At 42.4% G+C, this 23,562-nt stretch overlaps 2 pseudogenes; both read right to left on the reverse strand.

The window, feature by feature from the left end:
- Positions 1-4,780: 4,780 nt before the first annotated feature.
- LOC132654825 (baculoviral IAP repeat-containing protein 1a-like) lies at positions 4,781-13,110 on the reverse strand (annotated as a pseudogene).
- Positions 13,111-13,467: 357 nt separating this feature from the next.
- LOC110543463 (baculoviral IAP repeat-containing protein 1a-like) overlaps positions 13,468-23,562 on the reverse strand; it is a 75,267-nt pseudogene continuing 65,172 nt past the window's right edge.

The following is a 23,562-nucleotide window of genomic DNA, read 5'->3' on the forward strand; positions in this document are numbered from 1 at the left end:
AACAAATAATCCAATTTTTAAAATGGGGCACAGAGATAAAAAGAGAATTCTCAACAAAGGAATCTCTAATGTCTGAGAAGCACTTAAAAATGTTCAACATCCTTAGTCATCCAAGAAATGCAAATCAAAACAACTCTGAGATTCCACCTTACACTAGGCGGAATGGCTGGGATCAAAAACTCAAGTGACAGAATATGCTGACAAAGATGTGGAGAAAGGGCACCACTCCTGCATTGTTCCTGGGAGTGAAAACTTGTACAACCACTTTGAAATTCAATCTGGCAGTTTCTCAGAAAATTGGGAATACTTCTACCTCAAGACCCTGCTATACCACTCCTGGGCATATACCAAAAGGATGCTCTATCACAAAACAAGGACATTTGCTCAGCTATGTGCATAACAGCTTTATTTGTAATAGCCAGAAACTGGAAACAACCCAGATGTCCCTCAACCAAAGAATGGATAAAGAAACTGTGGTACGTTTACATAATGAAATACTACTCAGCTATTAAAAACAAGGAAATCATGAAATTTGCAGGCAAATGGTGGGAACTAGAAAAGATCATCCTGAGTGAGATAACCCAGACCCAAAAAGACACACATAGTATGTTCTTACTTATAAGCAGATAATAGGATACAGGACATACAGGATAACCATACTACAATTCACAGATCCAAAGAAGCTAAGTAACAAGGACACAGGTGAGGATGCCTGAATCTCACTGAGAAGGGGAAATAGAATAGATAGAGGAAGTGCTCAAAGAGAGGGGACAGGATAGGAGAGAGAGCGCTGAGGGACATGAGATAGGGATCTGGTGTGGGAAGAGAAGGAGAGGTGGAAGGAGGACAGAGGGCATGCAGGAGAAGAGAAATCATGGCCTGGGCCATCTCTGAGAAAGGCTGGAGACCTACAATAGGGTAGGCTTCTGGGAGTCCTTGGGGGTGACTCTAGTGGAAAACCCTCCTAGCGAGAAACATGGAGATTAAAGAGGCCACCCACTAACTGGACAAGACTCCAAGTAGAGGGAGGGAAACACCAACCCACCTACGAAAACTTGGACCCAAAATTCACCCCGACTACAAGATATGCAGGGATAAACTTAGAGCAGAGACTGAGGTATGTACAAGCAATGTTTGGCCACACCATGGGAGAGAGGGAACCCCTAACACTATTAAGGGTTCTCTGCCATGCTTGTAGACAAGAGCTAGCATAGCTGGCTTTTGAGAGGCTCCACCCAGCAGCAGATTGAAACAGATGCTGAGGCTCACAGCCAAACATTGGGTGGAGCACAGGGAGCCTTGTGGGAGAGTGGGAGGTAGAGTAGAAGGACCTGGAGGGAACATGATCTCCACAAGAAGTCCAACAGAGCCAAATAACCTGGGCACAGGGGGCTTGAGGAGACTGAAATAACAACTAAGAACCATGCATGGAGTGGCTCAAGGCCCCTACTCATATGTACATGATGGACAGCTTGGGCTTCATGTGGGTCCCTTAGCAAAGGGAGCAGGGTCTGTCTCTGACAAGGACTCTCCTGTATGCTTTGTGGGGCTGCCATGCCTGCCCTCTGTAGTAGAGAATGTGCTCAGTCCTGGTATGCCTTGATGTGCTGGGAAGAGTAGGTGGGAGGTGGATTCCCTTTTATAAGGGGGAGGAGAGGAGGGATATGGGGAAGAAGGAAGGAGGGTGGGAGAAGAGGAGAGAGTGGGCTGAGATTGGGATGTAAAGTGAATAAATAAATGAAGAAAGAAAGAGAGAAAATGGGCTAATGAAGGGAAGAGTTACTGTTTAGGGCTGGAGAGATGGCTCAATGGTTAAAAGCCTGCTCTTCCTGAGTTCAATTCCCAAGATAAACATGGTGGCTCACAACCATCTATAATGGGATCTGATGCCACCTTACAACATGCTGTTGTACATGCAGGGTACACATATACACAAAGTAAATAAATGAATATTTTTTTTAAAAAATCTAAATTATAAACAATAAAGTTTCTGTTTAATGGAATCAAGTTGCTGGATGGGAGAATTAAAAGGTCCTAAGAAAGGGTAGGGGTGATGGATGGACAAGAATGTGGATGTTATTTATGCCATTAAATCATATATTTTAAATGGCCAAAACATTATTTTGTTGTTTGTAATTTGGTATAATCAAATTCAGGCAACAGGACAGGAGCGTAGCACAGAGGGCTGTTGAAAGACTTTACCCAGCAAGGTAAAGGAGATGCTGAGACTCATAGCCAAACTTTGGGCCGAGTGCAGGGAATATTGTGAAAAAAATGGGGAGACAGAAAGACCTGGAGGGGACAGGAGCTCCACAAAGAGAGCAACAGAACCAAAAAATCTGGGGTCTTTTCTGAGACTGATACTCCAAACAAAGACCATGCATGGAGATAACCTAGAACCCCTGCACAGATGGCATCTCAGTCTCCAAGTGGGTTCCATAGTAATGGGAACAGGGACTGTCTCTGACATGAGCTCAGTGGCTGGCTCTTTGATCCCCTCCCCTTGAGTGGGGAGCAGCCTTACCAGGCCACAGAGGAAGACAATGCAGACAGTCCTGCTGAGACTTGATAGGCTAGGGTCAGAGGGAAGGGGAAGAGGATCTCCCCTATCAGTGGACTTGGGGAGGGGCATGGAAGGAGATGGTGGACGGAGGGTGGGAGTGGGAGAGGATGAGGAAAGGGGCTACAGTGGGGATACAGTGAATAAACTGTAATTTATAAAATATTTAAAAATAAAGTGGAAATAATAGTTTAAAATAAAATATTTCTCTTTTTTGAGCAAGCCTGTGGTATTTCTCTCCCTGGCCAAAGCAGCCACTAAACATTTGATCCTCCTGCCTCTACCTTCTACATGCTGGTCTCACAGGCATGCACCACCTTGCCCAGATTGCAAAATTCTATGGCCAAACCCAGCTATTTGTGCCAGGCAAGTAATCAACACCTGAGCTTCATCTCCAGCTGGTTTACTTAAAAGTCAATCAACGTTTTTGTAATGAGTGAGTTGGTACTTATTAAATTTTGATGCTGTTTCAGAGCCAGGATGTGGTGCCATACCCTGCAATCCTGTAATCTAGTGCTGGGGAAATGGAGGCAGAAGGATCAGGTAGATAACCAGGATAAGGCCAGTCTAGACTACAGAAGACATCATCTCAAAGCATGTCCAACCATGCAACAGGCTGATGAAAAGGAAGCTTTACTATTCATTATAAAATAAAAAAGTTAAATATTTACAGTGATATCAACATGTCAAAATATATTGAAGGAAATCAGGTGACGCTCACCTATAATTCAGGAATAAATGGGAAGGATGGTGGCAATATTTTCCTAGTGTTCTCTGAGTTACTTGAAACCCATTCTAGGATTCAGGGCCATATACACTGCCCCAAACAGTGAGAGTATTCAGATCTCTCCTATCGAGGCAAATTCATGGCTTGTGCCTGAGAAGTTTTACTCATCTAACACTAAGAATGAGAAACAACAGAGTCAGCCAGAATGCTTGTGAAAGCACACTCAGGGATACCTGGTAGCTGGTTCATCCCCTAGACCTCAAGAGACTGCAAGGCAGGAAGGGTGAGAAGCAGCTCCTGTTCTGCTGTGCTGAGCTCCAGCCTGCACACAAAGCACTTGGTGACAGAGGTCTTATTCAGCTCTAGAGCTTGGCGGATGCTTTCAAGAAAGCCACTGCTGTCGGACAAGCAGAGCTCAATATTCTTTGAAGCTGAGAAGACTTCCATTAGGACTCCGAGCAGTGCTTGGTCTGCTGGCCCATGTTGGCCACTGCAACTTCCAACCTAGGGATCTTGTGTGGCTTGTGTGACAGTTTCCAGTACCCTTCACTGATGTCTGGGGGGGCCCTGGGTCGGATATTTACATATTTATTGATGATTTCCTCATTTTCAGTAAATGTTTTCTTCCAATCTTTAATATGTTCAAAAGCACATGTGTAGTCGTTATCTATAGCTGGTGGCTGTAAGTTTTCAAAATATGTCTTGAATGAATATAGATTATTCATTCAAGAAGACATTTTATTTCCTTTTATGGAAACCTGTAAACTCTTCAACAGTAACAGGCTTTCTGGGTGGTCCCAAAAGTACAGGAAATTCAATACTCTCAAAGCCAATGTTCTCCCTCGAGGGAATTGCAAAATCAATGGAGAACATGCAGAAACTGTGTTGCTTTCATAAGCAATGTTTAAAGCAATATCTAACAAATGTTCTGAAAGGAATGAACAGAAAGCTTCTGGAGATTCCTGGCACAGCGCCCTAACAAACTCCACCCACTTGAAAATTTCCAGGTAGAGCTTCTTGTAATTCTCATAGTCAGACATCTTCTCCAGCAACTCTTTCTCATCCACCAACTGAAGCAAATGAGACACAACTTCTGGCCCTGCCCTTGATGAATGGTGGCTTGAGACATACTTCAAAAAGTTGTTGTAGGTGGTCAGAGCCTTCAAGGGTGAGTTAATTTGTCTCAAATAATAAATTCCCAGGTATGGTCTTCCTGCCTGTCTGAACCCAGAGTTCAGTCAGCCTCATGGCAGCAAGAAATTCTTGGAAGAGAGGACTTAAATCCCGGTAGACTGGTCTCAGCCTCTGGGCGGTGAATTTGCTCATCAAGCAGGTGGTCAGGTCTTCATTTTCATCCACTCCAGCCTCTGTGAGGTCATCATTGTTGAACTCAAAGCATGAAGAAAAACACCCCCTCAAGGCCAGGTGACCACATGAGCACACAGTGGCCTTGAGGGCCTCAGCTGCAGCTTTGTACTTTAAGGACAGGTACTTCATATAGGACTTGAAAACTGCCACATCATGAAAGGGCTGGTCAGAAGGATTTTGAAACCAGTCAGTACAGACTGCAGCCATGAAGAGAGGAGTTTTGGAATTCCCTGTAAATCCACATTCTGTCCAAAGTAAATCATAAACTCTTGCAGAAGTGTTATACTCTGTGAGAAGAACTTCCACAATACAGAGAATGAAGTATAAAAAGGAAACTCTTTGATCTCTAGAATTGTATCCAGGTATGGACAGATGGACCTGGCCCTGTTTGTATGTACAGCTATCAATAAGCAGGTTTGTGACAAGTAGTTTTTTGTAATCATTGTCTCTAGGTCTTGGGGGAGTGAGTCCACCCATTATAGTCATCCAACCAGAACAGCACCTGGTGTTTTAACTGCTGGATGATCCTGCTCAGGCACGCTTCACTAACAGAGCCTCCTGCATCTAGGAGTTGGGCACAGATGATGCTGGACAGACCCTGGTCTGGTCTGGTGGAACTAAGGGAGAGGTAGAAGAACAGCTGGAACCTGTTCAACAGGTGAAAGCACCCTGATGACCAGAGAAAAGCTATTTTCTTCAGGAAGGTTGTGTTCCCACTGCCAGCTTTCCCCTCCACACACATGACTGAGCTGAGATTGGCGAAGACCTCGGGGATTGTCAGGGCCCCTTGCATTGGCCTGCTGATGTGCTTTGAAACGATGGACACATCCATAGCCAAGCAAGTGGTCAGTGCCTTGGCTGGAGCACAACTCTGGCAAATTTATGTGGTGGAAAGTGGCTTTGGTGTAGGTGCCTCACAGCTGCTCACTCAGACTCTTTGCCTCCTGAAACCACTGGGCTTCCCTCAAAGGCAAGACTGTGGAGAGAAGAGAGGCAGAGGAAGATGTACCTTCACATCTCTCTGATTGCTTTGCTTGTCTGCTAAGGGTGGATTAGGACTCTCCTCTCCTTCCCATGACCCCCTCCATACCCTAAGACCCTCTCATCTTTCTATAGCATCAGAATGTGGGGTAAACTGTCTAAGGCCTCTCATTTGACAGGGACTTGGATATCCTGGCACCCTAACTTCCCTTTAGGATCTCAAGTGACCAGCCTGCTGCACGATGCCTTTAACACTGGCTGCTTTGGATCTGGCATGAGGACCGCTGTCTGTAGTCCTGCATTCACTCTCAAGATGCCACGGGAGCACTCTCTCACCCACAGCTCCCTTCACCTCAGTGCTCTCCTCTAGGAGCTCCTTGGACAATTATAAACACACTTTCCTGTCCAATGTGCAAATACACAGAATCCCATGTGCTTTCATGTTCCTACCAGCCTCCCTGGGATGAACTGGGTCCTCCTGATTGCTTTCACTTGTGATTTCCTTTGAAAGAGAAATCCTTTATTAAATTAAAATTTGCATGATAGTGAGACATTATGTTATCATTGAGAACCCAATGTCTTCTAGACTTCACTCTGTTTGTGGCATGTATTCTACCAACAGAACAACATTTCCAGACCTTGCAATATTATTTTGAAATTCGCAAATATTTTACACATATCACATCAACCCAGAGTTGATTATATTTTCAGTTTTCACCTTTTTTTCTTCATTTTTTTCTGGTTTGTTTGCTGTCGGTTTTTTGTTTGTTTGTTTGTTTTGTTTTGTTTTTAGAGATGGGGTTTAATAGTATAATCCAGGCTGATCTTGTACTCATAGCCATCTTCTTGCCTCAGCTTCCAGAATGCTTTATTGTAAACATGAGCCATGATTCCCAGATTTGCTTTTGCTTTGTGGGAAGGCAATAATAGCACACCTACCAAACAAGTGGGGCATGCAGCAGTTGGTATGCCCATTGGATTGACAGTTGTGTCTTCTATTGCAAAAATAGATTTCCTGATTTACTACTTGGCATTTGGTTTTGTTCACAAAGCACAATCATAGGCCAGAAATGTATATCACTTCAGAGTGCTTGTGTAGCACAAAAGGGGTCTTGGTTTCAATACAAGAAACAACATCAAAATTCAAATCAGCTGGACATGGGTGCAGACAGTTGGAACCATAGCATTTTTAAGGCCAAGGCAGAGATCACAAGTTCCAGGTCAGGTTTGACTACACAGTAAATTCAAGATCAGCCTAAGGTGAAAATCTGAAAATCTGTCTCAAGCAAAAGTCGAACCAAGGAAAAGGACACATGACTTTAATGTTCAAAAGTTCTAGCAGAAAGTCAAGCCTACTGCCCTGCAGGAAAAGGGCAGATGGAATGTGTTTAGTCTGCATTTTAATCAAGTTGAAGTCTAAAAGAGTCTCAAGGGTCTACTTCTTCTGGGAGAAGGGCTCACTGTTCACTGTGAAGCCCCATTTATAGGTATTGTGTGGCAGCTGCTTCTTAGATTCTCGTGGACTCTATCTATTTATGATACATTTACAGTTCACAATTGCGGCTCAACCCCACAACCATGTGTTGCTGAGTCAGAGAAGGAGCAGGCTCATTACCATGGCTTCCAGAAGTGCATGGTGGCTCTCAAGGGCTGGAATCACTTCTGCAGAGGACTTCAGGTTTTGAAGAAATATGCAACTATGCAGAGAAGATAAAGTCGTGAAATGGTTCCATGCAGTTAAATGCCTGCATTAGCTTTATGGAGAACATGAAGATTCAGGACCAAGAATGAGGGAGAAAGTGAACATTCTCGTGACTCTGTCAGTTTGCATCCTGTATAACCTTCAGTCTGTGGGTTCCAATAACCAATGCATGCGGTTTGTAAAGTAATGGTGAGAATATTCGGGGAATGTGTTGGAGTGAGAACAGAGTTAGTGTGCTAGGCCCAGCAAGAGCCTAAATATAAAAAGGTATGAAGAGAACTCAGGACACTAATCATCCATCCATGCAAAATCACAAGAGGTTCATTCTTACCATTGGGCAATGGGGTCAACGCTGCTGGTCAGCAAGGAGTGGCACTGGGAGACAAAGACCTTAGGTTTTTAAAAGACAAAAGGCAGGAATCTCCTGGGGTTGCTATCTTGGCGATTCGGGATTGGATGAGGTGTTTAACTTTTAAAATAATCGGTTAGTTCTGGTCACCCTTATGTCCGGTCAGCCCTGTTGTAAATATCTCCTCTTCAAGTCCGTTTGGAATTTCCTGCCATATGAGATAAAGCTACAGTTAAAGTGGGAAAGTGATTAACTCATCTCAGTTTCCAAACAAACGTCATCTCACAGGCGCAGCTGGTGATTTATTCTCCATTTAGTAGGGATCTCTGCTTGTTCTCTTCATTATCTTTGCCCTAACAGATGGCTGATGTCAGGAACCTTTTCATTCCTCGGCTCTCTGGAGAAGCACTAAGAGGCTTTAATTAACATGGGCCTAAAACTTGAAAATATAAGTTATAAGGCAATTGAAAGAAACATAGGTTACAAACTTAGTCTGATTCTTTCAAGTGCCTGTCAGTGAAACCAGCTAAAATAATCTTAAAGAATAGAAAATAGTGACACAGAACTGTGGGTGCAGAGGCAAGAGGATAACTAGGGCTTGTTGGATGCTACCTTTGCTCTAGGTTCAGAGAGAGACCCTGCTTCAAGGGAACAAGAGGGTGACATAAAGGAGAGGAGACTCCCTGTCTCCCTTTGGCCCTATGTAGAACACACAATGCACACACAAACACACATTAACTAAGTTAACAAGGTAAAAATATAAAATAAAAATTCACAGATTATAAAATAAGAAAACTCTATAGAGTCATGAAAAAAGAACAACAAAGGACAGTAAAAAAATACTCAACAAAGTGTACAATTAAGAATTTAGTTAACAATAATTTTTAACTCTTGTCAAACTGTCAGAAACATACCCACAAAATCTGAGGGTGCCAACTACATGAAATTCACATTATGAATAAAAACATAGATATCACACAGTTAAATAAAAATTTAATGCTTGCTGGGCAAACATGGAGACTGGGCTCAGATCTCCAGCACCTGTGTAACAGCAAGGGAATAGGGACAGTGTAATCTTAGTGCCAGATAAGGAGAGACAAGAAGACCTTAGGGGCTCACTAGCAAGCCAGTAAATCTAATTGGCCAGCTCCCGGTTTAGTGAGAGACCTGTCTCACAAAATTAAGTTGGACAGAACTACTGACCTATTTCTGAATACACAGAGCATGTTGCTTTTAGGACAGAGAGGAATAAAGCTGGAACTGACTCAGAATTTCCTCCCTGCTGTCTCCCTGTCACAGTACTGGAAGAGGCTTTGCAGTATGCTGGGGGAGGAAGGCCACCTGCATTCACAACATCACCATCATGCCAGGCAAGATGTGGCCAACATTGAAGAGTGGCCTGAATCTTTGGGGAAACCGACTGCTTTTGAGTTGGACTTGAGGCTGCTTCACAGATGCTCTAATCGTGGTCAAGCTGGGTGTGGTGGTGCAGGTCTGTAAATCTCAGCACTTGGGTCTCAAAGACAGGTGGATCTCTGGGTCAAAGGCCAGACTGGTCTACATAGCAAGGTCAGAACAGAAAGGGGAATTCAGTGAGACAAAATGAAAGAAAACAAAACCTAAACTAAAGAAACTAAACTAAAGAAATTAAACCTAAAGAAAACAAAAACCCAAACTAACCCTGGTCAAAAGCCCATGGGCCAGAAAGTCTATAAAGGTCTTAACAGGGCAGGGTCTACTAATGCTATCTGGCTTAATGGACATCCTGTAAAAATTCCTTCTAAATATTTATGTTCCTATGCAAAGAATGATGCTGCTTTGAACCTTGGCTTAGTAAGCTTCTCTCTGTAGTACATGTTGTGGTGAACTGCAACGTTAGCAGCAGAGGTTTCAGACAGTGAAGTGGGAGTTTGGGGAAATGAAAGCCTGCAGAAAGAGTACTTTGGGGCAGGTCCTGAGACCCATAAACAAACTTTGGGCAGAGTGCAAGGAATCTTGGGAAAGAAGAGGGAGATAGTAAGACCTGCAGAGGATAGGATCTCCACAAGGATAGCAACAGAACCAAAATATCTGGGCTTAGGCGTCTTTTCTGAGACTGATACTCCAACCAAGGACCATTCATGGAGATAACCTAGAACCCCTGCACAGATGTAGCCCATGGCAGCTAATAAGGGGACAGTCTCTGACATGAACTCAGTAGCTGGCTCTTTGACCACCTCCCCCAGAAGGGGGAGCAGCGTTGCCAGGCCACAGAGGAGGACAATGCACCCAGTTCTGATGAGACCAGAAAAGCTAGGGTCAAATGGAAGGGGAGGAGGATCTCCCTTATCCATGGACTTGGAGAGGGCATAGGAGGAGATGAGGGAGGAAGGGCAGGATTGGGAGGAGAGGAGGGAGGGGACTACGGCTGGGATACAAAGTGAATAAACTGTAATTAAGATAAAATATGAAATTTAATTAAAAAAGAGTACTTTGGTGAAGGAGAGTTAGCTTTGGAAATGTGATATTTCAATGCCTATTGAAGATGTATCTATAGTCTCAGGCTAGAGCTGGAGATGGAGGAGATGGTGTAGACCTGGAACTCAAAGCCATTGAGCTGGATGAAGTGGTCCAGGAAGTGCACTTAACAGAGACGAAGTCAGGAGAACTCAGACTCCTACTTCCCCCACCACACATGTGGTCAGAGAGGAGAAACAGCAGGGGGCTGAGCTGCAGCTCTCTGAGGAGGAAACAGGAGTGATGCCTCAGGGAAGGTGGAGCAGGTGCTTCCTGAGGCCAGTGATGGGCCCCACTAGAGTTACCAGTAATGAAGTGGAATAAGGTACAAAAGGCCAATTAGTAATTATAGATTTATTGATTCCTTTAGTGAAAGCACTGCCCGTCCACCTTGTTGTCAAGCATAACTACACCTTGCTACCTGGAACAGAGTGACCTGTCATTTCTGTCTACTCACTGGATTCTGATATAATATTTAAACATTTCTGACAATAAAGTATTAACATGTCAAATCAGATAATAAACAAGATAATGTCTGATCCTATAGAGAGAGGCTGTCTCTGACTTTGAGAGACAGGTCTCTCAAACTTGGTCTACAGAGTGAGTCTAATAACAGCCATGACTACACAGAGAAACCCTGTCTCAAAAGAAACAGAGAGGGAGAACAGAAAGAGAAACAGAGAGAGAGACTGTCTTGGAACCAAACATGGGTTCTCCTTAAAAGTAACAAGTATTCTTAACAATCTCTTAACAAGTGTTCTTTTTTTTGTATTTTTTTAAATTTTTTATTTAACTTTTATTAATTACACTTTATTCCTTTTGTATCCCCCCATAAGCCCCTCCCTCCTCCCCTCCCAGTCCCACCCTCCCCCCCTTTCTGCATGTATGCCTCTAGTCCACTGATAGGGGAGGTCCTCCTCTCCTTCTTTCTGATCTTTTTTTTTTTTTGTTCTTCTCAATGCAGTTTATTCAGGAACCTTGAATAATCTTCTGACCCTGGGGAAAGACAGCCCACAGCTTAAAATAGCCTCTGGGTACCCAACCATAGCCAACCCTTGTGGGCAATGCAGATAGGTCCACATACAGGGAAGCAAGCCATATCCTCAGCCTTAGCCAAATATGGAGTTGTTTGTGACAGAGATCACTCACCTTCGGGAAGGTAGAAGGCGGAAACCAGCTCCATCTTTAAGGCATAGCATTCCGCAGCTCTCTACAGTTCTCCCTTTCTGTTTTAGATGCATCAGGCAAGAGTAGAGGTCTGATCTCTGATATTAGAAATAAATTGGGACTTTGTACCAATGTTCATTTAGGTGTCATCCACCCAAAGAGCATCAGACCTGTCTGATACCTTTTTCTCAGAGGTGGGACCTGGGGCATCAACCCACATGCAATCAGACATACTCTTCTCTGAGTCAGAAGCAGCTGACCCTGAGTGCAGTGCTTAGCCTCGCATCCTGAGCATAACATTTTAGCTTTTTATGGTAGCCAACCATGCTTGGGGAGACTGTCCTGCTTCAATGGCTGTAAAGGCCTGAATGATCATGGATGCATAGATGTGAGACTCTAATCTTGCATATACACCACAGGCAAACCAAGGAGACCAACACCAGAAGGCCTGCTAATGCTCCCATGCCCGCCCATTCCTTCAGATGATTCATGGCTGCAGCAATCCATGATGATAATCCTGTGGCTAGTCCTGCGTCCACTCTGGTAGAATTTACTGTGATGATGGCCACTCTCAGCTGCTCCATCGTAGTATCGAATTCTCCAGTCCAATTACCTAAAATATAGCTAGACAATTGTTTAGACATATTTGCAGCACAGGAAAAATTCTCATATTGTATGCTAGTGACACAAAGTCCAGCATACTTCCATTGACAGCCAAGTTGAGCAATTTGCCAGATTTGCCATAGGGTATCAATTTGCTCCTGCACGAGGTCAATCTTCTGATTGAACACCATCAAGCCTCCTTTTAGTTGAGCATTAATTCCTTTTTGTACATCTAATGCATGAGCTACATTGGCTAAAAGATTATTTAGGGTCTGAGCAGTCTGCATAGTATGACTCATGGCTAATGCTGCGGTGGTAGCTCCAACAGCCGCCAATGAGATGGCAGCAACAATGGCGGCTTTAACAAGTGTTCTTAACATCTCTCAAAGTCCTGAATCTTTATTTTACACATAAAAAAAAAATAAAAAAAAACAATAAAAAACACAGAGAACTGTAAGATAAAGAATAATACAGAAAGGGGTAGAATGGAAAGTAAGAATACTTTCTGACTCAACTTTACAGATATAATCAAAGATTTAAAAAAATTTTAGAGCTGTTTGGAAATATATTTCTTCAAAATTTATTGAGGTATAAATTGACCAATTAAAAGTATATATTTATGTTAAGCCAACACAAGTATCAAGGTAAGATTTTTATATACATATGGAATACTAAATGACTGTCAAACCAAGTTAATATATCCCTGAGTCCTTAATGTTTCCGCAAATATGATTTTAACAATCCTAGTCCTAGGAGGCAGAGGCAGACAGATTTCTGTGAGTTCCAAGTAGGCCCGGTCGACATATTCAGTTCCAGGCTATCAAAGGCTACCTAGTGAAAACCTGTCTCTAAACAACAAAATGGAAAAACAAAGGAAATCTTAAGACCATTACAGCACATGAAAACTTTTCAAAAGCCTCTGGAACAAAAGCAGTTTTCTCTAAGCCCATTTCCCCCCTCACATTGGCAATGAATGAGAGATGACAGCAAGCATGGCCACACCAAGGCTGGTGAACATACAAAAGCCCTGCAAAGAGTAAGCAACTCCTGGAAAGCCAGCTGCATCCTGTGGTGAAGTTGACTCGTGCTTCATCATGTATGAGACTGATGCAATACTAAACCGTCTGTTTCTTACCTCCATCAAATACTCCTTCCATGTTCTGGCTTTTATACACTGATGTTCTTTTCCCCAGCCTATTCCTGTTGACCTTGCAATGGAGTGGTCTCTAATCTTTAGACAGGAGGACCATACAAGGACTGCCAAGGCACTGTTCATCATTGCTGCTAAGTTTAGTGAGGAACAGGCAGGCTTCTAGAAAAGTATCAGCAGCCTACACCTTTAATAAATATTATTTCATATGATGGCTAGTTATGCCTTTATTTTTTTTAACTTTTATTAATTACACTTTATTCACTTTGTATCCCCCATAAATCCCCTCCCTCCTCCCCTCTAATCCCACCTCCCCCTTCTTCACACATGCCTCTCCCCAAGTCCACTGATAGGGGAGGTCCCCCTCTCCTCTCTTCTGATCCTAGTCTATTAGGTCTCATCAGGAGTGGCTGCATTGTCATCTTGTGTGGCCTGGTAAGGCTGCTCCCCCCTCAGGGGAAGGTGATCAAAGAGCAGGCTGATCAGTTAAGACAAGATCTTGCTATGTAACACAGGCTGGTCTGAACTTCTTGATTCTCCCACTTCAGTCTCCTAAATGCTGAAAGTACAGAGGAGTACCACCTTGCTTAGCTACAGTAAAATGTTTTAGGAAATCAGATATTTAAAACTGTCAGTAGCCTTCAGCTGCATCCTTCACTTCTGAATGACAGGAGAGAATGGCAGTACCCATTTCCAGAAGATAGTCAAGAGTTTGCACTGAGGATGTCTTTCCTTCATAGCATTCATCACTTTCATGTCCTCTTCATCCAGGAGCCAGCTGAGCATCCCGAGCCTGATGAGGCTGGGCAGTCTCATCACACACTGGCTCAGAGCCTTGACAGTGGTGGCCTGAACTTGGATGTATTCTGAGAGATGCCTGCTGATGTTCAGCTCTTGCAGGTTTGGCAAGTTGTTGAGGGCTTGAAAGAAATGTCTGTATCCTTCCTCTGTAATATTATGATTTACTGAAAGATTTAAGTTCTCAAGTTTCTGAAAGCCTCCACTGGTTGCTACCTTGGCTAGAAAACAAAACATTTATGAAATGAGACTCCTGAGGCTGTCAATAATGGTGACAAGTTACTGGTACTACTCCCAACCCTGACAATGAAAGTAGGAAATGGTCAACATGATGTTTTAGAGGTCATTCTTTGAAAGCACCAAACAGCTGCCTGGCCGATAGGGAATGACCTTGCCAAACTGCAAAGGGGAAACAGAAACCAGGAGGAAGTGCCAATACTGGTAAAAAAGAAACAAACAAACAAAAACACTGATCTATCAGAAAGATCTTACAACTCTACATGTGCTTTGCACTTAGCTTGAAGATATAAAAGAAAACTAGAGCCATAAGGAAGGCAGACAGGTGGCGGGGATCAATAGATTGAATGACTGACTGATTGATGGAATGACTGATTGATTTTTGTGGTGTTTGGGCATGATCTCAGGGCTTCACATAATCTAAATGAGTACTGCTGAGTACATCTCCAGTTTCACATCTGGAGATTTAAACACACCCTCTGGAAGTAATTATGGTGTAAATAATGGAATCTATCTCACATGGAATCATGCCCTTAGCTCCTCTTTTAAGGGTTAATTATGTGGGGCAGGTCAGGGACCTCAATAGGAGACCACCTTTAGGAAGATGGGTTCACCTTAAGATAATGTGTTTTTCTTCTTAGAATTTTTGAGCCCTAGTGCAGTATCCATGAGCCAAGTACGATCTATCTGGCTTCTGAGGTGCGTCTCAGAAAGGTAATCCATTTCTTTTTCCTCTCATGCTTTTCTTTCAGATGCTGGTCAATCTGAAAGATGTTCCTCAACTCCTCAAATAAATTGGTGCAGGATATGTGATTTCATTATGAACCCCATAATTGTGAACTGTAAAACCCTGTTTCTTATCTCGTTTGGTTGAGCTGAGAGTACCTGGCCTGACCCCCACCCCCCAAAAGTTACCATTGGGCATAACAAGCCCTATCACACACCTTTAGTCCAAGAATTTTTTATTGTGAACAGGTGATTATGGTGTGGTTCACCCAGCCCTAACACACACCCTTAATTCAAGACCTTTCTGTACACCAAATTTAATAAAGTTAACCTTATATCAAGAGGCAGAGCAATAAACAAGCTTATAGTGATTAAAGAATAGGAGGGACTTTGCATTGAGGGGTATTTAAAACAGTGTGGAGACATAGAAAGGAGCTATTACATCAAGCTCTAGCTTTATCTTAGGCTTCAGCTCCTCAGCTCCATGGCTTTGGGGCTTTGAACTAGCAAGCCCTCAGCCTTGGGATTTTTGGCCTTTGCTTCCTGAGCTGCCACTTGAGCTAGTAAACCTTTTGGGTTTTTCCATCCAGACCTGAGCTGAGAAGGAATGTCAGCTGGGTCCTTTCTCTGCCTCTCTGAGCTAGTAGGTTTTTATCCTGGCATCTGGCTCCTGAGTCTTTATTGGTAAAATTTATTGGTAAAAAATTGTTTATAACAACAGTTGTCAGGGACCACCTGTGGAAGCTCACCGACTTGCCTCAACTTGCCAGTTCCCTTACTTGCGGTAAACATACTGCTTGGCAGCAGCAGAGATGTGCTCACAGAACCGTGACTTATCACAAGATGTCTCAGGCCCCTGGCTGAGAAGAATCTGTAACTTTTCACCCATCCTACTTCCTCATCTTGAACCCTGTATAAAAGCTGATTTTGCTCAGTAAAGTTAGTCCTTGACAAGCACCTGTTTGCTTGGACTCCTTCTTTTCTCTCAACCATCTTTTCACAGGATCAGATATTCTTCTATCCCCCAAATAACAAGCTCTGCTGGCCGGGACAAAAAGTAAAGCTTTGGATTTTATTACCCATGAGAATCATCAGAGTAGCCAAACTACAAGGGTTTGACAATATTTACTGGGGACAGAATGTCAACCAACCTCTGTTGAAGGTAAAAGCTACCACAACACCATGGAGACTTTTGCTCCTGTTTCTTTGTTTGTGATCAGTCTCCTGTGACCCAACCTGGCCTTGAACTTGCTATTTAGACAAGGAACCCTTGAACCTCCTCAAGTGTAGGCTTACAAACATGTACCACATCTAAGCAAAAAACATGGTCTAATCAATATATGTGAGGTATCTCAGAAATTCCATCCCCAGAAATACCCAACACGTATATTTTATAAGAATGCTCTTAGAAGCACTTCACAGTAATCAGCTACTAGAAACAAGTCAAGTGCCCATTGAATAGACACACAGAGGACACATGTGGTCAAATAATGAACAGATGCATAGCAGTGAAATCAATGCACTATGGTCATATGTATTATTCTGAAATAAGATACAAACACAATTTTTGGTGAAAAAAGACAAAACATTGCCTATCTTATAGAATTCCCTTATATGAAAAGTCTAGCTGCAAATAAAGCTACAGTGAGAGAGAGCAGTGCAGTGGTCATTTGTGTATGGAAGTGGAGGGCGCTGTTGGAGAATGGATACAACTTGGGTTTTTGGGCACTGGGGAAGCTCTGTGCCCTAACCTGGTTCATTGCCACACTGACTTAGATGGCAAATGTTTCAGTAACATGGACAGGAAAATGGATGCAGCTCTATATTTCAAGTTGCTACAACTTGTTTACATATTGCCAGTATCCAGTTGACTAAAAGGGGATATGGCCAGATATCTGAAGCAACAAGTGTGGAGACATAGATTTTACCGTGGTGTGGTTTAGTAGCGGAACACTACTCTGGTGTATGTGAAGTATTGAGTTCAATCCCCAGCACTGGGAAAACAAACCACAGCCTGAACACTTCTCTACCTCCCCTCCCTTACCCTCCTATCTTGACCACCTCTAAAGACAAAAAAAAGGAGAACATTGACTTTCCACTTAGACCAAGATAAATCTAAATTTTCCAAAGGGCCTAAGAAGCAGCAGCATGATAGTGCAAAATGAAGAATGCTTTCGAAGCCTTTCTCAGGTCTAGACATTTGCAGCAGGTAGCACCAGGGACACCACTGCTTACACATGGGGGAAAACTTTTCTCTGAGGGAAGCTCACCAATTTCCATCATACTGTTGTCATCCAAGGTGTGGTGAAAAGCAAGAACTTGGAGACACTGAAGCTGCAGACACTGCTGGACAATCAGTCTGGCCACTTGGTGAATCCCGTTCCCTGTGGGAAGAAGCAGTTCCTCCAGGTTCCTGAGAGAACCCAGAGCCAGTGCTGTGGGAGACACAGCAAGCCATCCTCTGTAGTTGTTGCATTATGAGCAGCTGTGACCTAGTCATTCTGCACTCTAGGAGGCCCCACCTAACAGAGGCCCTCCTCATCACTGCCCTCTCAAAGAAGAAGACAAAAGGCGTTAGTGCTCAAGGATATTTGATCACACTGTGAACCCCGAGATTGTGTTGTTTATCAAAATATCCTGTTTCTACTTGTGGTGGGGCTCAGCCTTAGCACACACCTTTAATCCAAGAACTTACTTGAACAGGATTAAATAAAGTCAACAAAAGTTCAAGAGGTGGAGCAAGCAACCAGTTGATAGGGAGTGAATGTAGAAAAAAATAGTAAGAAAAAGCAGAAGGATGGATAAAGAAACACATGGGAAGTAGAAGGGTAAGACACTGAGTTTTGAGGGGTTTTTGAGATGGTGTTGGGAAAGAGAGTTTCCCTTTGTCACATAGGTTGAGGAGGAAGGTTAGCTGGATACTTTCTCTGCTCTGCCTCTCTCATACAGCAGCCTTTTTAAATTTTTTTTTACCCAAGCATCTTGCTCCTGCATCTTTATTGGTGAAATTGAGTGATTGAAATTTGTTTATATATAGTGCTTTAACACATGGCACAACCACATGGACAGGGAAATTATGCCAGTGCAGACAAACTGAGAAGCTATAAGATTTGTTAAGTCACCTGGAAGTTCTCCAAGAAAGAGTTAAGATGGGAAATACCATAATACAAGGTGCTAGGACCCTGCATAATCCTGCTTTAAATGGCTTTAAAACAACAGCAGTAAATGAAAAGATAAATGACTTAACTGAGATTGACATAATTCAGATTATAATTACACCAGCCTAGCAATTAATATTTTATCCTTAATAGCCATAGTAGATTTTTGTACCCTCTCAAAGGAAAAAAAAGAAAACTAGAGATATAGGGAAAATAAAAATATCAAAAGTGGACTGATATGATACAAGCTTTAGAAGAAAAATTAGAGATACTTATAAATAAAAATGAGAACAACACTCAGACAAAGACAGAGACATTTAGATAAGAACTTACTGTGCCACTGCATGATGAAACTGAAGAGGGGTAGCTTAAGTTTATTAGAAAACCAACCTTAGATTATACAGTAACTATACAAAAGATGATAGACATCCCCAATGTTCTGAGGAAGTTAAATGGAATCTTAAAGGCATATTGAATTTGAGATTTAAAGAAGTAATCATTTTATTTGGTATGCATTCACCCTATGTGAAGTAAATATTAAAGTTATTGGCAACTTAGAACAGAATTATCCTTTGTCTGGAAAGATTTGGCAACAGCAATATTAGAAGCCAGTTCTCAGTTACAATGGCAAACATGGTAGAAAGAGGAAACTAGGACTATAGAACAATGATATAAGACTAGATGTATTGGAGGAGGGGCAAGATGGCAGCACCTGGAGGACTCTCATTCTGAGCAGCAGCAGCAGGATCATCACAGTGACCAGCAATCAGAACTTGCAGCCATAAAACACAGTCATTGTGTTTCCCAGGTGAGAGGATACTCTATGGTGGGGGATTCAATCAGCTTTTAACTCACCCGGCTAAACCGCTGAAGAGATCCTGGTTCCGCCAGATGCTTGGCTGCTGGCCGCCAGCCCCAGCCCCAGCCCAGAGCCACAGCCAGTGTCTCTGGTCATGGTCCCAGATTGAACCGTGTGCATCACACTATCAGAGACTGGAATTTTCAGTCGAGAGATAACCCCACGATATAGGAAACAATTGGGACTGACCTTAGGTCACTCAGACATACACTGGAAAAGACTCGGGTTCCACAGGCGCCCCAGGAGCCAGCCTGGAGCCAGAGACGGGGACCCAGGCTCGGGGACCCAGAGCCTGCCTGCCTGTGCGCCTGATTCGTCACCTGAGATAGAACTGTGGACACCAGGGCACCAGTGAATGAGTTTCACACAGGGACGGAAAAGGCTGGTCTGATCTCAGAGCACTCAGCCGACAACCCCACCCCAAAAAGGTCTCTGGAAAATTACCCAGTTTAGGCAGACGCCCAGGCTCCCAAAGGCGGAAAAGGCAGACACAAGCAGTTTCTGCGCACCAGAGAGCTGGCGGAGACTGAGCCGCCATCACTTAGCTGTGCTCCAGACACAGGCAGTTTCTGCAGCCAGCTAGCTGGCAGAGATGGAGCAGTGCACACCAGGGCAAAAAAAGAGACTGGGATTCCCTGTCTCTAGAGAATCCACAGGGAAGGAAGGAAACTGTACTGACTTAAATCACCCAATCCTTCCTTGGAAAGTCTAGCAGACCGGCGGGGCCGAGTCGCCATCACTCAGCTCTGCTCCAGACACAGGCACAAACAGTTGTGCACACCAGATGTCCAACTGTGTCACAGCATCTGATCATTAAATTTGCAGCAAGAAACCCAGAAACAGGGCAGCTGTCCTCAGGACTTCCCTGGGTGAGAGGAGAACCCTCTCGACAAACAAAGACCACAGTTACCACTCAGATCTCTATCCCTGAGGTGAACAGCAGCAACTCCTGAAAAAATGCCAGCCATCCAGGGACTATACCCAAAAAGCTGAGAAGACATCCTTCAGGAAAAACCAGCTTTCAGCAAAGGGGATTCTCTTCACCACAGGATCCCCAGGAACCACCAGAAAATAACCCCAAACACCTAAGATAGCACAATGGGTAGAGGCCAGCGTAGAGGCTCAAGCAACAAAAGACAGAGCAATATGGCATCTCCAGAACCCAGTTACCCAGAGGCAAGTAGCCCTGGACACCCCAGCATAACTGAAATCCAAGATGACCTAACAACTATACTCATAAACATGATAACAGAGGAAACAAATAAGATTCGTAAAGACATAGAGGAAGATAAACTCAAACAGAATATTGCCATCCAAAAAGAAATAGAGGAAGCTGCAGCCAAACAGTTTATGGCCTTTAGAGAGGAAATGCTTAAAGCACTAAATGAAATAAAAGAAACTGAGTTGAAAGAACAAATAGATAAACAGGAAAGTACAATCAGGCAGGTGAAGGAAGTAAACAAAACAACTCAAGACCTGAAGATAGAATTGGAAAAATTAAAGAAAACACAAATGGAGGAAATAATGGAGAAAAAGAATCTAGGGAAGAAAACGGGAATTACAGAGGTAAGCATAACCAACAGACTACAAGAGATGGAAGAAAGAATCACAGGTGTAGAAGATACAATGGAAGAAATCAATGTATCTGTCAAAGAAAATGTTAAATCCAAAAAATTCCTGATACAGACCGTCCAAGAAATCCAAGACAATATGAAAAGACAAAACCTAAGAATAATAGGTATAGAGGAAAAAGAAGACTCCATTCTCCAAGGCCCAGAAAATATTTTCAACAAAATCATTGAAGAAATTTTCCCTAACTTGAAGGAGAAACCAATAAGAGTACATGAGGCCTACAGAACACCCAACAAATTTGACCTGTAAAGAAAATCCTCCCGCCACATAATAATCAAAACAGTAAGTATACAGAACAAAGAAAAAATACTAAAAGCTGCAAGGGAAAAAGGCCAAGTAAATATAATGGCAAACCCATTACAATCACACCTGACTTTTCAACAGAGACTATGAAAGCCAGAAGGGCCTGGATGGATATCATGCAGACCCTAAGAGAAAACAGCTGTCAGCCCAGGCTACTATACCCTGCAAAGCTATCAGTCCTCATAAACAGAGAAAACAAGATATTCAATGACAAAAACAAATTTCAACAATACCTACACACAAATCTAGCATTACAGAAGACACTGGAAGGGAAAATACAACCCCATAAAATTAGCTTCTTTCAAGAAAACACAGGAAATAATTAACTTTACTACAGTAAAACAAAAAGCAACCAAGCACACAACCTGATGACCACAGCCAACATCAAAATCAAGGGATCTAACAGCCACTGGTCATTAATCTCTCTCAACATCAATGGATTCAACTCTCCAATAAAAAGACACAGATAAACAGAATGGATACGTAAACAAAACCCAGCAATCTGTTGCATACAAGAAACACACCTAAGGCACAAAGATAGACATTACCTGAGGGTTAAGTGTTGGAAGACGACTTTCCAAGCAAACAGACCCCAGAAACAAGCAGGAGTAGCCATTCTAGTATCTTATCAAATAGACTTTCATCCAAAATTAATAAAAAGAGATGGGGAATGACACTTCATACTCATCAAAGGAAAATTCCACCAGGAAGAAATCACAATCCTGAACATCTATGCCCCAAATACAAGAGCACCCACACTTGTAAAAGAAACATTGATTAAATTTAAACCACGTATAGATACCCACACATTAATAGTGGGAGACTTCAACATACCCACTATCAACACAGGACAGGTCAACCAAACAGAAATTAAACAAAGAAACAATGCCTCTGACAGAGGCCATGAATCAAATGGACCTAACAGACATTTTCAGAACTTTACACCCAAACACAAAAGAATTTACCTTTTTCTCAGCACCTCATGGAACCTTCTCCAAAGTAGAGCATATAGTTGGTCACAAAGCAAGCCTCAACAGATACAAGAAGATTGAAATAATCCCTTATATCTTGTCTGATCACCATGGAATAAAGCTGGACCTCAACAATAACAGAAATAGCGAAAAGCCTACACACACATGGAAACTGAACAACTTGTTACTAAATGACAGCTGGGTCAGGGAAGAAATAAAGAAAGAAATTAAAGTCTTTCTAGAAATCAATGAAAATGAAGACACAACATACCCAAACTTGTGGGACACAATGAAAACTGTGCTAAGAGGAAAGTTCATAGCACTAAGTGCCTTCAAGAAGAAATTCGAGAGAGCTCATTCAAGCAACTTAATGGCTCACTTAAAAACCCTAGAAAAAGAAGAAGCAGACACACCAATAAGGAGTAAACAGCTGGAAATAATCAAACTCAGGGCTGAAAGCAATCAATTGGAAACAAATAAAACAATTCAAAGAATCAATGAAACCAAGAGCTGGTTCTTTGAGAAAATCAACAAGAGCGATGAACAATTAACCAATCTAACTAAAGGCAGAAAGACACCACCAAAATCAACAAAATCAGAAATGAAAAGGGGGATATAACTACAGACACTGAGGAAATCCAAACAATCATTAGGACTTACTTCAAAAGTCTATATGCCACAAAATTTGAAAATCTAAATGAAATGGACAATTTTCTTGATCGATTTGACTTACCAAAGCTGCATCAGGACCAGGTAAATCAACTAAATAGTCGTATATCCCCCAAAGAAATAGAAGCAGTCATCAAATTCTCCCATCCAAAAAAAGCCCAGGACCTGATGGTTTCAGCGCAGAATTCTACCAGACTTTCAAAGAAGATCTAACACCAATTCTCTTCAAACTATCCCACAAAATAGAAACAGAAGGAACATTACCAAATTCATTCTATGAAGCCACAGTCACCTTGGTACTTAAACCTCACAAAGACTCAGCAAAGAAAGAGAATTTCAGGCCAATCTCCCTTATGAACATTGATGCAAAAATACTTAACAAAATACTTGCAAACCGAATACAAGAACACATCAAAGATATTATCCACTATGACCACGTAGGCTTCATTCCAGGTATGCAGGGGTGGTTCAATATATGGAAATCCATCAAAGTGATCAACCATATTAACCAACTGAAAGAAAAAAAAAAACCACATGATAATCTCCCTAAATGCTGAAAAAGCATTTGACAAAATCCAACATCCATTCATGTTTAAAGTATTGGAGAGTTCAGGGATACAAGGCACTATCTAAACATAGTAAAGGCGATATACTGCAAGCCTATAGCCAACATCAAACTAAACAGAGAGAAACTTAAAGCAATCCTACTAAAATCAGGGACAAGACAAGGCTGCCCAATCTCTCCATATCTCTTCAACATAGTGCTGGAAGTCCTTGCTAGAGCAATAAGACAGTTGAAGGAGATCAAGTGGATACAGATTGGAAAAGAAGAAGTCAAATTATCACTATCTGCAGATGATATGATAGTATACATGAGTGACTCCAAAAACTCTACCAGGGAACTCCTACAGCTGATAAACACCTTCAGCAAAGTGGACGGATACAAAATTAATTCAAAAAAATCAGTAGCACTCCTGTATACAAAAGACAAAAGGGTTGAGAAAGAAATTAGGGAAACAGCATCCTTCACAATAGCCACAAATGACATAAAGTACCTTGGTGTAACCCTAACCAAGCATGTCAAAGACATGTATGAAAAAAATTTC

The sequence above is a fragment of the Meriones unguiculatus genome, chromosome 6 (assembly GCF_030254825.1).
Source record: "Meriones unguiculatus strain TT.TT164.6M chromosome 6, Bangor_MerUng_6.1, whole genome shotgun sequence".
Taxonomy (NCBI): Eukaryota; Metazoa; Chordata; class Mammalia; order Rodentia; family Muridae; genus Meriones; species Meriones unguiculatus.